Consider the following 14,253-nt stretch of genomic DNA (forward strand, 5'->3'; position numbering starts at 1 on the left):
TCATAAATATAATTCATAAATCATTCTTATCAGGCATTCATGTCATATTTTAAAATATTACTTCTAAATATTCGTGCTATGGTCACTTTATATTCATGATAGGGTTGGTGTTCTTAATCAATAATATTCTTATTTCGTATACTAACTTTATATCCATTGGCAGAGCTTATGAAATCTTTATATCTTTTTTTTAAAATATATATATACATAAATAAAAAAATAATAAAATTTATACTTCATAAATATATTATTTTTATTAAATATATTTATGAAATCAATGATTATAATAAAACATGCTTTTTCATATCTCATATGTTGATCCTTATTTTATGAAATTTATAATTTCATCAATAAGAGGTCATATGCATGAAAAATATAAAAATTTAAAAATAAATAAAGAGCATAAGATCCACTTACTTCGTTTACCCTAGATCTTTAGATTTCGTTAGAAAATATTATTCATCTTATTTAAAATATCAAAAATATGATCAATTTTTATTTGATGAATTAAATCACAAAGAAAGAGGATTGTTGACCGAATGGTCGGTCTGACAGACTGTCCAGCATTAGAGCAATTCAGGACCTTCTAGCCAAGAATCAGATCTAAATGATTGATCCAAGAATTATGAAGCATAGATTGGATCAAGACTAACATCGATCAATGAGGTTCATCAATAGTAGATTTCAAAAATACTCGACATGGTTGGGATGGGGTTGACATATGACATGGATATCAAAATAGTTTCAAATCATCTTGTCAGAGTCAATATAGGTCTCTAGAAGAAGAACGCATGACTCGATACTGGAGTCCCCATATCTTCTTAGAAAGATAAAATGGATGAAGAAAGAGATAGTGGAGAGAGAATTTTCGTATCCCTCAAAAGAAAAAATCATGATCAAGATTATCAAGGGCCATGTTAGGGTAACTCAATAGGGGTTAATAGTGATCAGATTCTGTGAATATCTGGCAAGGGCTGGATTGAGATCAACATACTATATGGATATCAAAGCGATTTTGGATCTCTTTGGAAAGATCATCTCAAGTTCAAGCTAAGGTCCATGGATAAGATAGAAAGAGAAAGAGAGGGGTTAATGAGAGAAATATCCTAGAAATGAGAGAGAGAGACTTCTCTTTTTCTTTTTCTCCTTTTTTTCTTTTTCCTTTCCTCTTTTTCTTCTTGGCCGAATAGAGGAGCAAGGTGGCTGATGGCCGAAAGACCAGCAATGGGTAGCGACACAAGCAGCTGGCAATGGTAGAACAAGGGATGGTCGGTGGTGAGGGTTGAACAATAGAAAAAATCAAGAAAAAAAAAATTTAAAAATAAGGGATCTGCCCCTTTTCATATTTTTTAGATCATTGGTTGATCATCGATGGCCATGATCTCGAGAAAGGATGGTAAGGAGGTCAGGGGTCATGATCCAGGTGTCTGACACCAAAGGCAGTGGCGACGGCGATCGAAAAAAGAACAAAAGTTTGGTCAAAATAGAGGAAAAATAGGGCGTCAGTCTTTGTAGATTTTCCGACAGGTCTGATGGCTGGTGGCCATGTGCAACGATATAGGAAGAAGGGAAAGAAGGAGAGAAAGAAGGACTAAGGCTTATCTCGGGCTTTGGTGATGTCTCTGACGAGGATTTTAGACAGGCACAATGAAGGTAAACCGTGGCTTTAATGGAAGAAAAAAGGGAGGAAGACAAGATTCGTCATGGATTGCTTAAGAGGGGGAAGGGGAGATTTATAGAAGACTCCCAAGAAGAGTCCAACTCTTAGCCAGACACAGAGGAGAAGAAGACTCTCATCGGGAGTCTTCATCTCTTCTTCTTTTTTTCTTTTTTTTCTTTTTTTTTATGTGGGCTGGTCCAATTGGACTAGATTATTACAAAACCTACCGTATTAGGTCCATGTCAAGTCAAGTATCCAATTGAGTGAAGTGAATTGCCATACCCAATAGCCTCACTCTCGAGCCTTCATCTATACCTCGCTATTATAAGACTTCCTCTCCTCTATTAGATTTCTTGCTTCAACTTACACCAACGAGAATTCTTTAGCAGTAGCAATGTGTGAGAAGTTGGGTATTCCCGAATGCACAATTAAGAGAAAGTGCTTGGAAATGTAAGTCTAGCTCATGAATGATGGAATTATATAGCCCCGAGTTTCCATGCACTAACTTTTTCTCTTTAATTTTTCTTGTTCTCTTTGCTTCTTTTCTACTTCTATTCTAACTTAATTGGTTATGCTAATCAGACCCTTTATCGAGCTTTTCTTCAGAAAAAAAAAAAAAGGTTACTGATTTTATTATTATACCTATGGATTAAATTGATGAAGGTTGATGAATGTGCTAATTTATGAAGCTAGTAAAATTTTTAATATAGTTTTTTTGACAGTTATATCAAATAATCTAGAATCAAATCTCTAGAGAAGGATGGAAGCCATGATACTCTCATACTCGGGTTTTGGACGCTTTATACAAATCAGTGTTCCTTGAATAGAATATTAGCGGCAACACAGCATGCTTGCTTCATGTTGGTTGGTCTGCAACACGGATCTTGATCCTCCCAATGTCAAAAGGTGGTGGTTTTTGAAAACTGGATGAAGAGAGAAGTATTTTTTTGATGAATTCGGAGGCTGGATGGAGAGAGAAGTAACGTAAACTATTTGTAAGCATCCAGTTTAGATTGAGTCGATGTTTATTCTAGGGCGAGCAAGGATGATGTTTGATTCTGATGATCTATGTGCTTGGTTTTGGTCTCTTGCCTAGCAAAGAATTCTTTATTACCATAGAACGATTAATATTGCAACAAACAATAAATTTTAGTATTGCTCCCAATCTTATTATTTTCTGCTTTCTTTGTTTCAAAAGATAATGTTTAAGACCTCTCTTTGAAAACCGTAAGATCTGCAAATTGCATTTGACACACTTTCGGTTTTAATTTTTATGTAAACTCAAGTCAGTTTTTTTTTTTTTTTTTTGAATCAAAATCAAAAACTTATTTGGTAGTGACTTTGGTGGTACTTGATGGTGGTATTTTTGTTGATGGCGGTGGTGGCCGATGACAGCATCAATGCTCTCCAGCTAGGTAGCCAGAAGCTTTCGGGACCATCTATGGAGGACTTGATACTAAAGCTGACATCGGATCAAATACGGATCAGTTACCAATATACCTATTTCTATATTTATTTTATCTGATGAATATGAATATAGATATAGATATTATTTAAATAAAAAAAATATATTCATATTTATTTTAAATGGATACAGATATAGTTTGGATTCTGAAAGTATGGATATAAATTAGATAATTAAATTTTATTATTATAGAATCAAAGATATTACTAAATAGATGATAAATCAAGTTAATAACATACGTATATGATTATATATTTTTAAAAAAAATTAATAAATATTATATAAAATTTTAAAGAGTTATAAATAGATTCATATATTCGGTTATGAATCAAATATTTGTCTATCCATATCCATTTTTGTTTGATGGATGTGAATTATTAGTCGGGTCATCAAATTTTTATATATATTTGATTTAATTTGAATATAAAAAATGAATTCGGATAAATATTACCTGTAATATTTGCACCCCTACGTGAAACAGATGACTGAACCTCTGGATTTCCATCTGGTGCGCGCTTATCGTGGAGAAAACTTCGCTGTGGATTGGTTGGTGTTGCGATATATCGACCGACCCCTATACGTCGACTTACCCTCAGACCGGTCTGACCGTCGTTCGATTCTATCGATCGAACCGACGGACGACTCCGACGGTGACTGCCGACAATGGCTTTCGACGATATCCGACCGAAGATATGTCGGCCGAACAGACTCGTACTGTTTCCTGACCGGCCAAGCGGTCGAGCCCAAATCACCGACCCACTGTCGAGGGTGGCAGCCGACGTCCGACTTCCGCAAGGCACCAGACCAGCCGATGGTGTCCCTGGATCATCACCCGATGTCTCAGCAGTCGAATACCGACATATAGTCGGCCAGACCACCCAAATGCCGTATGACCACTATGGGCAGTTGTCCTGTCAAGGACATACGGCATGGCCGCTCTGGGGTATTGTCCTACCAAGGACACAGATTGGTCTCAGTGACTTGACAGCCCACGGTGATTTGACAGCCCACGGCGATTTGATAATCTCCGATGATTTGACAACTCCTCAGTTGTCTGCACCATTAATGATAGGACCACACCGCATTCTACTATAAAACGGGGTAAGGCAACAGTATTGGTAAGTTCCAAGTCCTAAGTCCCAAGGGCTGAGTGATCGCTGTCGTAGGTGGTCAAGAATAAAAACCAACTCAAACTATATAGATAGAGTGAGTAGGGATCGTTTTCACGGGGATCTAGGGTGATTATCTTTTTCTTTTAAGAAGAAATAAAAAGAGAATTGATTGTAGAAGGATTAACAAGAAATAGAATAGCAAAAAAAAAATCAAAAGTATAAATTAAATTATAAAAAAAAATAATTCAAAAAAATAACCCAGAAATTCTGAATCCACCATGCAAAGAGATTTATTTTTTTTTTTTATGTTGCAATATTATTTCTTGTGATTAAGATATTAGTATAGCTTATCTCTAAGGGGTACGGACTATATCAATAGATCACAGCTCATCCTGTTGGAGTATAAACTATCTAAATTTAATTACAAAATCTAAAATTTAATCTAGCATATCACGATCTATCTCTTCAAAGTACGTACCATAACCAGGGATCACGACACGTCAATAGAGGGTATAGGCCGTGTAGGCTGGATCAATACCTCAAAAGAAAATAAAAAGATATGAAATAAAAACATAATTTTATTGCATAAAAATTAAATACAAAAAGAAGAAAATAAAAATCCATTTACAGGCTTCATCATATTCCTGGATTGAAGGGATTTAGCCACGCATCAAGCTCTCTAGCTCCATAATCTCCCAATATTTGATTCCTAAAGCTCTTTGAATTTTTTCTCTATTTTTTTCCTTGCTTTTTCTCTGATTTTTTCTCCTCTTAAAGCTTATTCCCGGACCCCCTATTTATAGGTAATTTTTTCATATTTTTTTTATCACAAAAAGATTCCTAAAACCCTTAGAAAACGTATTAATCTTCTAAAAATTTTTCTGGCCGTCGGATCAAGCTTGGACCACCCAGATCAGCTCAAAAATCAGAGTTATAATCCTTATCAGGGTCGGATCAAATGTCAGCCATCCGATCTGAATTCTGATGAAGTTCTGGCCATCGAATCATGCAAAAGAGTCCTTAACACAATCGGGAGCGATAACAGCCGTTGGATCACGTGATGGATTGCTTCTGGACCGTCGAATCGTGCAAAAGAGTCCTATTCAAAGTCGGCAACGAGTCTGAACTGTCGGATCTGGGTCGGATTGAATCTCAGCCGTTGGATCACGTCCAGGATCTTTCTCTCACTGTGAGCCACGCCTGTGGACCGCATAACTATTCCTGTAGACCGCGTCCTGGCTCTGTGGACCGACCGACCGGTCCACCGTACACTGAAGGTAATATTTTTTATTTTTTAAGATATTTTAGCTCCATTTTTACTCTAATTTTTACCTGAAAAATTAGAAAAAATATGCATTAAATTTTTTAAAAATTTTTCTTCATTTTGGTGCTTAAATTACTTAATTAAATTAACATCTATTTTTTTATAAATATATCTAATTTTATATTTTTTTAAAATCACTTATTTTTTAGAAAAATTCAATGAATTCATGAAATTAGGATTTTTAAGAAGATGTTAGCATCATAAATTACCAAAAATATCTTCAATAAATATAAAAATATATCACTTATCACACTCCCCAACTTAAACTTTGCTCGTCTTCGAGTAAAGAAATAATTTAAATTTAAGTACCATTTAACTTAAAGTCTCAAATTTTACCAAACAATTTTAAAAAGGACACTGATATACAGTAGAACATGAGTGAGGTATGTCATTGGAGTATTAATACTAGTCGATATGAGAGTTAAACTAAGAGCACTAAACCTTTTCTGAACTTTTCTAAATTATCGCTACCTTAATCTCGAAATTATTAACCTTCATCTGGACAAGTATATTGTTACTTCTATCCTTCATTTATTAATTATAATTTTTTTTTTAATGTATACCGCTATTGAATGTTTAAACTCCTTAAGCTTTCTGTTTGACCCATGTAGCGAGTTTTCAGCCAACGACTCCCAAACCAGATGGCTTTAGGGCACTAGGTATAGAATATCCCTCGAACCTACTTGCTCGAATCAAACAGGCTATGAGTTAAAACTAACTTTACAACAAATCTTTTTTTTTTTTTTGCCCTTCATACCTTTTGACACGAAACTCAATACTTGCTTAGGCAAAGAGGTCCGATTACTCAGCATGAAGTACTTAAAATTTTTTTTTAAATATATGAAGAAATATATAGTTATCCTACATAAGTCCATAAGAAGTTAACTCTTCTTTGATGCTAGTAGAAAAATTTAGAAATGCTCAAAGAAAACTGTTTAAGTTCTAAACTTAACTCTTTATTGAGTTTTCTTAATACTTGATCCCTCGATATCTCACAACTCTCTAGTCTGTACATCAATTTTCTTTTAAAATATGCTTGGTTTAACTCAATTCTTAAATGTAATCTGATGCTTAAATGCTAAATACTAACTTACTTGAGAACTTTTGAAAAAATATATATTTTTTTAAAATATTTTAAAAATATTTTTTTCCCAACTTAATCGACATTATCCTCAATGGAGTAGAAAAAATGAACGGTGCATAAAAAGAGAAAGAAAAAGGAGGGATGTCACCAGATCCAGAAACTTTTTTCAAAATTGGTGCTTCTCCTATTTTAGCCAATATTGCCTTCAAATCCATACAAAGCAAGTCTTGATTAACCTGAACATAATGCAAAAGAAAGTAAAAGCAAAAATTGAAAACTGAGTTGCCTCCCAAAAAGAACTAAGTTTTAAGTCTTCAGCCAGACTGAACCTGAGATATAGAATCAATTAGAATAAATAGGCTCATGGAGAACCATGGCCTCCTCCTCAATTTTAGTAGGTAATTTCAAGAATAGTTTTAATTGTTGTCCATTTACTTTAAAAGTAGCACCATTGCTTGGGTTTTTGATTTCTACAGCTCCACGAGAAAAAACCTCTTTTACAATATAGGGCCCGTCCATCTAGATCTAAGTTTTTCAGGAAATAAATATAGCCTAGAGTTATACAAAAAAACTTTTTGACCAGATAAGAATGATTTTCTAAGGATTGCTCGATCATGAAACACCTTAGTTTGTTCTTTGTATATCTTAGCATTGTCGTATGCCTCATTCCTGATTTCCTCAAATTCATCAATTTGTAACTTCCTATGTTGTCCAGCCTCATCTAGATCCATGTTTAGCTTTTTGATGACCCACATAGCTCTATGTTCAAGCTCTACTGGCAAGTGACATGCTTTACCAAACACAAGCCTGTAAGGAGACATTCCTAAGTTGGTTTTGAAGGCAGTGCGATATGCCCAAAGAGCATCTACTAGCTTCAATGACCAATCTTTTCTATTGGTGCTTACAGTCTTCTCTAGGATTTGTTTGATTTGATGATTAAAAACTTCAACTTGTCCACTGGTCTGGGTGTGATAGGGTGTGGCCAATTTATGGGTGATGTTGTATTTCTTCATCAGGGTTGCAAAGGTTCGATTACAAAAATATGTTCCCTAATCACTTATAATGGCTCTAAGAATTTCAAAATGAGAGAGAATATTTTCTTTTAAAAATTTGATAATAATTTTGCTATCATTCGATCTACATGGCATAGCTTCTACCCATTTGGACACATAATCGACAGCCACTAAGATATATTCATTTCCGAAAGAATTTGAAAGTGGTCCCATGAAATCGATTTTTCATACATCAAAAATCTCAACAACTAAGATCGGATTTAATGGCATCATATCTTTTTTTATGATCCGTCCTACTTGTTGACATCTAGTGCAACTTTTACAGTACTCATGTGCATCTTTAAACAAATTGGGCCAATAAAATCCATATTGAAGAATTTTTGCAGTAATTTTTTTGGCTCCAAAGTGGCCACCACAGGCTTGGTCATGACAAAAAGATAAGATACTGTTGATCTCATGGTCCGGGACACATCTTCTAATGATTTGATCAGGATATTGTTTAAATAGATATGGATCATCCCAAATAAAATACTTTACTTGGGCAAAAAATTTATGTTCGTCCTGAGTGTTCCAATAAGAAGAAATCCTACCAGTGGCTAAGTAATTGACAATATCAGCGTACCATGATTCGTTGGTCACGGATATGAGTTGTTCATCAGAAAAAGATTCTTCTATTGATGGTTCGTTAAAGGGTGCATCAGTCAATCGGGACAGATGATCAGCCACTACATTTTCGGTTCCTTTCTTATCCCTGATTTCTAGATCAAATTTTTGAAGAAGTAAAATCCATCGAATCAAACGTGCTTTTGCATCTTTCTTTGTCAAGAGATATCTAATGGTTGAGTGATCAGTGTATATAATGACATGTGACCCAACCAAATAAGATCTAAACTTTTCTAGAGCAAAGACAATAGCCAAAAATTCTTTTTCAGTGGTTGAATAGTTAAACTGCGCATCATTAAGTGTTCTACTAGCATAATAAATAACTCATGGTAGTTTATCAATTCTTTATCCTAAAATAGCTCCGATGGCATGATCAGATGCATCACACATGAGTTCAAAGGGTTGAGTCCAATCAGGTGGATGAATGATGGGTGCAGATGTCAGTGCCTTTTTAAGATGCTCAAAAGACTCAAGGCACTCAGAAGTGAAATTAAATTTGATGTCTTTAGCAAGAACATTGGTCAGTGGTCGAGCTATTTTACTAAAATTTTTGATGAACCTCCTATAGAAGCCAGCATATCCTAAGAATGAGCGAATTTCTTTGACTGATTTAGGTGGTGACAGATTTGCAATCAAATCTACTTTGGCTTTATCTACTTCAATTCTCTTCTTTGAGATAACATGGCCAAGTACTACGCCTTCTTTGACTATAAATTGATATTTTTTCCAATTAAGCACTAAGTGTTTCTCCTTACACCTTTCTAAGACTAATCTTAAGTGATGTAGACACTCAGAAAAGGTAGAGCTAAAGATGGAAAAATCATCCATGAATATTTCTAGAAATCTCTTAATCATATCAGAAAAGATGCTGACCATGCACCTTTGAAAACTAGATGGAGCATTACATAAACCAAAGGGCATACATCTATAGGCAAAAGTTTCAAATGGACAGGTAAATATGGTTTTCTCTTGATCCTCTGGTGCTAAAGGAATCTGATTATAGCCAGAATATCCATCAAGAAAATAATAGAACTCATGTCCAGTTAACCTTTCCAACATTTGATCAATGAATGGTAGGGGAAAATGGTCCTTTCTTGTGGCCGCATTTAATTTTCTGTAATCAATACAAACTCTCCATCCAGTTTGGACTTTAGTTGGCATTAACTCATTTGCTTCATTTTGGACCACTGTTACCCCAGACTTTTTAGGCACTACTTGAATTGGGCTAACCCATGAACTATCTGAAATAGGATAGATAATTTTATTGTCTAGTAACTTGAGAATTTCTTTCTTCACTACCTCCTTCATAGTTGAGTTAAGTCTTCTTTGGGGGTCTCTGATTGGCTTGGCTTCCTCCTCTAAATAAATTCGATGTTGGACAATTGAAGGACTGATCCCTTTGATGTCAGCCATGGTCCAGCCTATGGCTTCCTTATTTTCTTTGAGGACAGCTAAAAGTTTCTCTTCTTGAGTTTGATCTAGATCTAATGCGATAATTACGGATAGGATTGCTGATGGACCTAGATATGCGTATTTGAGATGCTGAGGAAGTATTTTGAGTTCTAGTTTAGGTGCTTCCTCAATCAATGGCTTGTGTATAGGTTCATCCATTCTCACAAGTGGTTCGATAGGTGGTTGCCATTGTGAATGAACTCTCTGATTACTAGATGGAGATATTTCATAAGCTATTTCAAATTCTTGATTACAGTCAAAATCTTCTTCTCCTAGGTCAATGGTCGCATAGATCTCATCCTGAATCAGATTTACATCAACGAATTGGTTTCTTTTTTTTTCAAGATTGAAAATATTAAGATCAATGGTCATATTTCCAAATGAGAGTTTCATGAGTCCATTGTGACAATTGATTAGGACGTTAGTGGTCGCTAAGAATGGTCTTCCTAAGATTATTGGAATGTGACCTTTTGGATTAATCACTGGTTCAGTATCGAGGATCACAAAATCCACAGGATAAATAAAATTACTTACCTTGATTAACACATCTTCCACAACTCCTTTGAGGATCCTCACTGATCGATCTGCCAATTGCAATGTAATTTCTATAGGCTTTAATTCTCCTATCCTCAATTTTTCATAGACTGAATACGGTAGGATATTCACACTAGCCCCTAAGTCTAATAAGGCCCTGTCAATGATGGTTTTTCCAATAACACAAGAGATTGTAGGAGACCCTGAATCTTTATACTTGACAGGCATGTGGCTTGATAGATATAAGCTTACATTAGCCGCCAAGAAGGCTTTCTTGGGAACGTTGGTGGTCTTCTTCTTTGTGCATAGGTCTTTGAGAAATTTGACATATGTGGAAACTTGTTGGATCATATCTAATAGAGGGATATTCACTTTAACTTGTTTAAACATCTCTAAGATTTGATCCATATGGGCTGAGTATTTATTGGTCCTAAGTCCATTTGGAAAAGGAGCTACAAAATTGGTGGGTGATGTCTCGAATTGCTTAATCCCTGATGTGGATTCTTCCAGTGGCTTGGGTGGTTTGTTAATCTCTATTGACTCCTTGGACTTATCTGGATCCTCCAACTCGGTCTGATCAATTACTTGCTCATGAGGTGGTTTAGACAATGATTCATTTTGATCTTCAGGTGTACCGACATGGTTGTCTACTTGTTTTTCAGACCTTAAAGTATGAATTGCATTTAATTGATTGATCTGGGCTCCTTGTTGTGGTCCTTGATTATTCTGGGTCCTAGGATTAGCCTCGGATTGACTCGATAGTTTACCTTTTTCTCTTTCACTTACAGCCGTGGCTAATTGACCTAATTGCATCTCTAAACGGGTAATAGCCTGGGTGTTGGAAGTTAGAAGCTGGCCTATGGTCTGCATGAAGTTGTTTAGTGTAGTGTTGGTGCTAGCAGATGATTTTGCTAGGATTTTCAGACTCTTTTCTAGTGAGTTAAGCTTTTGATCATAGCTGAAACCTGATGGGGTATTTGATGATTGAGTGGGTCTGGGGTTGGGTTGAGTGAAAGCAGGTCTAATTGAGTTTGATCCTTATGACCAAGAAAAATTGGGATGGTTCCTCCATCCTGAATTGTATGTTGGTACGTAGGGGTCATTTGTGAGTCTTTGATAGGCTGCGTTCACCTGTGCTATTTCGTTCTCGGCTGGACCCATCAAGAAAGGACATCCTTCCATCGTGTGGTCTATGGCATTACACCCATTGCAAGTTGTTGTTGCAACTTGGTTTACTTGGGTATGTTCCTTGAGTTCTAAAGCCTCTATCCTACGGATCAAAGATGCGAATTTAGCTTCTTCAGCTATGGAATGTTGAACTTGATATACACCCCCTCTTGAAGGTGTGTGTCTGTCGGATTCTCTAGTAATCTCCCATTGTAGGCTCTTTTCTGCTAGGTCCTCTAAAAATTTTCAGGCTTCTATGGGTTCTTTATTCATGAATTGACCATGACACATTGATTCTAACATGGTTCTTGAGTTTGAATTTAGTCCTTCATAAATGATTTGGCACAGCCTCCAAGTTTCTATTCCATGATGTGGGCATTGACTCAAAAGATTCTTAAAACGATCAAAGCACTTCTAAAAAATCTCACCTGATAATTGATAAAATTGATTAATTTCATTCCTAAATTTAGCAGTCTTATGGTGTGAAAATTTTTTTTTCAGGAACACTCTAACAAAACCCTCCCATGATGCGATGGATTGATTAGGAAGACTGTATAACCACTTTTTGGTACTATCTTTGAGGGCAAAATTGATCAACCTAAGTTTTACAGCATCCTCAGTGAGTTGTTGAAGCTGCATCGTGGCACATACTTCCTCAAATTCTCTCATAAAAATATATGCATCCTCGATTCTGATAAATTTGGGAAGCATGTTTATGATCTGAGGTTTAATTTCAAAATTGGCATCAGTTTGTGGCAGTCGAATACATGAGGGTTGGGCTGTCCTAACTAGATAGCAAAGGTCTTTCAAGATCCTAGGTTCATGTTCGGGTTCACCCATGGTGGGCTTAAGGTCTACTAGACTCGATGTAAAGTTTGGATCTATTCTCACTAATCGATCAGATAACCTTGTCCACGAAGAAATTTGAAAATTTTTAATTATTTTTGCAAAAAAAAATTTTATTATTTTTATTATTTTTTTATTTTTTTATTTTAAAAAAAAAAAGAGAAAAGAATTCTAAAGATGGGGGCCTAAGAAGTCCTAAATCTAGAGACGATAGAGGAGCATTTTAATTAGGGTTAATATTTGTAGGTTAGTAGTCACGTTACTCAATCAATCCTAGCTAAGGGTAACCCTAGATTTAGACAGCTCCTAACTTGTTAAGGTTGCCTTTGAGCATTCCAAATAAAAGACTAGCTACTCAACTGGCTAGGTAAGTGTAAGGTCGATGGGGATCCCCCTGTTGCTTTTCTTAGACACCAACTGAGTTGGTCAGGTAAGCGAACGGAACCAATTAAATAATCACTTTCCTTCAGGATGTAGTCCTTGAACCACTTTCCTAGACACCAGTCAAACTGATTAATCCTAATCCGATCTTACTCTTAGGATCTCTTGTTCTATTGAGCTCGAAAGTTCTTAGGGGCCAACGTCTAATTGATTTTAAATTAAGGTTTAGGCCAATGCAATATGCAGGATGGTGATTTGTGGGCCAAGGAAGGGTGATGAAATCCCCACCTTATCTTGTTTAGGATTTATGTCCTTAAGATGTTTTATGGATTTATGTAACACAAGAAGAAAAGATGACCAGATTTGATAGTTAGTTAAGAGTAAATTGATTTATTTTACATTTTAGGTTTTGTGATTAAGTATCTAATTCCTTGAGTAGATTATGTGGATTGTGTGGTGTCAATGTAAATTTTTTTTTTTAAATAATCATGCCTAGATCTCCGACAATGGCACCAAAATTTGATCGCTGTCGTAGGCGGTCAAGAATAAAAACCAAATCAAACTATATAGATAGGGTGAGTAGGGATCGTTTCCACAGGGATCTAGGATGATTATCTTTTTCTTTTAAGAAGAAATAAAAAGAGAATTGATTGTAGAAGGATTAACAAGAAATAGAATAGCAAAAAAAAAACAAAAATATAAATTAAATTATAAAAAAAATAATTCAGAGAAATAACCCAGAAATTTTGAATTCACCATGCAAAGAGATTTATTTTCTTCTTTTTTTTATGTTGTAATATTATTTCTTGTGATTAAGATATTAGTATAGCTTATCTCTAAGGGGTACGGACTGTATCAGTAGATCATAGCTCGTCCTGTTGGAGTATAAACTATCTAAATTTAATTACAAGATCTAAGATTTAATCTAGCATACCACGATCTATCTCTTCAAAGTACGTACCATATCCAGAGATCACGGTACGTCAATAGAGGATATAGGCCGGTAGGCTGGATCAATACCTCAAAAGAAAATAAAAAGATATGAAATAAAAGCACAATTTTAGTGCATAAAAATTAAATACAAAAAGAAGAAAATAAAAACCCATTTACAGGCTTCATCATATTCCTGGATTGAAGGGATTTAGCTACGCATCAAGCTCTCTAGCTCCATAATCTCCCAATATTTGATCCCTAAAGCTCTTTGAATTTTTTTTCTATTTTTTTTCTTATTTTTTCTTTGACTTTTTTCTCCTCTTAAAGCTTATTCCCGGATCCCCTATTTATAGGTAATTTTTTTATATTTTTTTGATCACAAAAGGAGTCCTAAAACCCTTAGAAAATGTATTAATCTTCTAGAAATTTTTTTGGCCATCGGATCAAGCTTGGATCGTCCAGATCAGCTCAAAAATCAGAGTTATAATTCTTATCAGGGTCGGATCAAATGTCAGCCGTTCGATCTGAATTTTGATGAAGTTCTGGCCATCGGATCGCGCAAAAGAGTCCTTAACACAGTCGGGAGCGATAACAGCCGTTGGATCACGTGATGGATTGC

General features: G+C 35.4%; 1 non-coding gene across 1 annotated transcript; it reads left to right on the forward strand.

Annotated features, from left to right (window-relative positions):
* Nucleotides 1–11,835: 11,835 nt before the first annotated feature.
* On the forward strand, nt 11,836–11,942 carry LOC140854993 (small nucleolar RNA R71). The gene has a single exon (XR_012138086.1). It is a non-coding gene; the product is annotated as a small nucleolar RNA R71 (small nucleolar RNA).
* Nucleotides 11,943–14,253: the final 2,311 nt, after the last annotated feature.

This window comes from Elaeis guineensis, chromosome 1 (genome assembly GCF_000442705.2).
Source record: "Elaeis guineensis isolate ETL-2024a chromosome 1, EG11, whole genome shotgun sequence".
NCBI lineage: Eukaryota > Viridiplantae > Streptophyta > Magnoliopsida > Arecales > Arecaceae > Elaeis > Elaeis guineensis.